This window comes from Theobroma cacao, chromosome 4 (genome assembly GCF_053813885.1).
Source record: "Theobroma cacao isolate CCN51 chromosome 4, ASM5381388v1, whole genome shotgun sequence".
NCBI lineage: Eukaryota > Viridiplantae > Streptophyta > Magnoliopsida > Malvales > Malvaceae > Theobroma > Theobroma cacao.
In genome coordinates this window covers 2,931,807-2,935,120 of record NC_142642.1, presented here as the reverse complement: position 1 = coordinate 2,935,120, position 3,314 = coordinate 2,931,807, and the positions used below count along the sequence as shown (strand labels likewise).

General features: G+C 30.3%; 1 pseudogene; it reads left to right on the top strand.

Moving 5' to 3' along the window:
* Nucleotides 1-579: 579 nt before the first annotated feature.
* Nucleotides 580-2,334, top strand: LOC148763064 (protein FAR1-RELATED SEQUENCE 5-like; annotated as a pseudogene).
* The last annotated feature ends 980 nt before the right edge of the window (nt 2,335-3,314 follow it).

Here is a 3,314-nt window from a genome sequence, read left to right as displayed (position 1 = left end):
ATTTGCAAGCCTACATAAAGGACTTGCTACCAACCATTTTGACACACTAAAAACAAATAAGACAAGAGCAGAAAAATCAAGAGCAATACAACTATTATATTCTGAATTTAAACATAAACACTTAAGTTCCCATCATCTATTAAAGGAATCCAATTCTTTATAATCTACTTGCTGCAGAAAGTAGGCTTTAAGGCTAAACAATTTTACAAACCTTCAAGTATATCTAGCAGTTTACTCTCGTAAAGTGCAAAGACGAATTTAGACGTTGGTTTCATTGTATCCCTAAGGTTATTCATATAATTCCTCTTTTGCATACCGAGTGATGGAGGCGAAATAAGTTTTAAAGATAATGTCTATGAAAAAGCTCACATTGAAGTTAATTTCGCCAATTCCTTAAACTCTATCTAAACCCTATTTACACCAACTTTTTTACCAATCAAAGAAATGACTATGGTTGGAATACCTCCATGACAAATACTTACTTCACTTCATGAGAAAAATTCCAACCTTCGAGCAATCTCTAAAACTTTGTACAATACAAAAGCTAAAGTCATAAAGGAAAGCTTAGCGGGTCGCACAATGATTCAAGCTTTGATGGAAGAACATGGTGAGGATGGCTTCATGTATAATGTTGAATATGACCAAGATGGCCATTTGACACATTTGTTTTTGGCACATCCTACTTCCATTGCACTAACAAAGAGTTACTCAAATATTTTTATCACGGATTGCACTTACAAAACCAATAGGTACAGGATGCCATTACTTGATATTATAGGGGTTTTAGGTTTTAATACTTCCTTCTATGCTTGTTTTATTTTCATGCAAAAAGAAGAGGAAAATAATTATGTGTGGGCACTAACTATGTTTAGCCAAATTTTGGAAGCTAATAATCATCCACAGGTTATTGTTTCTAATAGAGAACTATCCTTGATGAATGCAATAAATTTTGTCTTCCCAGGAACTGCAAATCTTTTATGTATTTGGCATATTGAGAAAAACATTACTGCACACTGCAAGTGTTATTTTGAAAATGATACTGATTGGGAAGCATTTCTTTTTGATTAGACGAATTTGATAAACTCTTCAGACGAGACATCATTTGAAGAAAGTTGGTGTAGTTTTGAAAATCAATATGAAAGGTACTCTCAAATTCCTAATTACATCAAGAATACTTGGCTTCCTTACAAAGAAAAGTTTATAACTGCTTGGATAAAGAAGTATACTCACTTTGGGAATCGAGTAACATCAAGCGCTAAGGGTGCACATGCAAATTTGAAAAAGTATCGTCAAGTTTCTATTAGTGATCTTCATATTGTAAAAGATAAAATTTGTCAAGCAATTGAAAATCAATTTCAAGAGATCAAAGCTAAACTTTCTAGTGAAAGGATTCGTGTGCCCCATGAGTTTCTCATTCCTTCCTTCAAAAATGTTGTTACATGTGTATCTATCTGTGCATTGGAAGAGCTTTCCAAACAATACAAATTGGCATACTCTGACTCCTTATTGTTGTGGGTCCTCCTCAAGTGGAGCTCACAACTTAAATTAATAAAAAAAAAAAAGACATCTACTCTTTTTGGATGAAGTGAGATTTTTTGAAATGAGAAAAAGTGCCAATAAAAAAGACTTACGGAGAAAATTTTTGGCCTACTGGCGAGTTGTGGTCTGATTTTGATGAAATTTCAATACGTTGTTCCTAATATTGTGAGCTTCAATATTTACGGTCAAATTGCATTTTTCTTTTCTTTAGTCTTTGATACCCTTTATTTAGATTTTATAAATTGTTGTTTGATCTCTTTACTATACTCATTGATCTTTTATAGTGTATTACTTTTTTGGATTAAGTCTCGTGGTTTTTACCTCTCACAGTGAAGAGGTTTTCCATGTTAAAAATCGTGTGTTTTTTTAGAAGTTTATTTTGTGCATTCATAACTATATCTGTCATTTGAAATATTTTTATTGGTTGAATATTAACTCCTCACAAGTTCTTTCAAGCGGGAAAGACTTTATTTTGTATCATTTATTTCATTATATCAATACTCTTTCCCAACAACTGGTGTCAGCGTAGATTTCTTATTTGTGGGTTTAGCTTGATTAAAAGATGGAGCCTAATTATAGTAAAATGATCAATTTGAATGGCCCAAATTATCACAAGTGGAATGAAAAGATGAAAGACCTACTATTTGTTAAAAAGCTACATTTACCAGTATTTGCTACAAATCTAGTGAAGAATGGGCTTTTGAGCATGAAATGGTTTGTGGTTTTATTCGGCAAAAGGTAGATGACAATGTTTTGAATCATATTGCCAATGATTCACATGCCAGAACTTTGTGAGATTAAAAAATTTCTTAGGTACAATATATTTAAATTTTGTGACGTTTTTTGTATATTACAAAATTTATAGTGATATTTCACTAACAATATATTGTTAACTTTTCTTCTTTTTTGCAGGCTCCTATTTGATGGTTGAAGACAATGCATTTTGGACACAACTCTTTGATATTAACTTTTTTTTTTAATGAGTAATGTTATGTACCTTTTGATTGATACACAAAGATGTTAAATTTTTAGCTGGCTATTTTGAATGGCAGAGATGTCTGCTGATAATGGTAAGACAATAATCTTACTATAATCGATCATGATTTTGGTTAACTACAGTTGGTATCTTTGTGCGTGTCTTTTTTCAGACAAGAATATCATACTACCTTGTGGGAGTTAAATTGTTACATAACATTTTATCAAGACAGTTAATTTGTTGTGATAGGAATTCGGGTATGGATTGGTTTGTTGCAATCAGTAAAAGCGATTTTGTCTTCAATGGTATATGCATAAACATTGAAAATTCATGGCAGAAGCTTAAAAGGTGATTTTGTAAAATTGAAATATATAGTATGCTTGAAGTTTTGACATCAGTAAAAGACATTTTCACTTGTTTTAGTTAAAATATGTACGTAAAGATTGTCAAATGATAAATAAGCATGCTATTTGTAATTTTTTTAAAAAAAAAAGTCGTTTTTACGAGTTTTTTATATAAATTTACTTCAGCATATGAACCTATGAGTTTCTTATAGAGAAATACATTCCTCCTTTTTATTAAGATACGATCATACGATTATAATTAAAAAAAATTGTAAAAATTTCAATAAATAAGTAAAAATATAAATAATTAATCTTATGCAGTGTGATTAGAAAAATATTAATATATATTTAATTAAAATTTAATTTTAATAAAAAAAATTATTTAAGTGAGAGGAATTTAAGAAATTACAATATAAAGTTATTAGTGGGAAGTGTGAATAGACAATCGAGTCTCA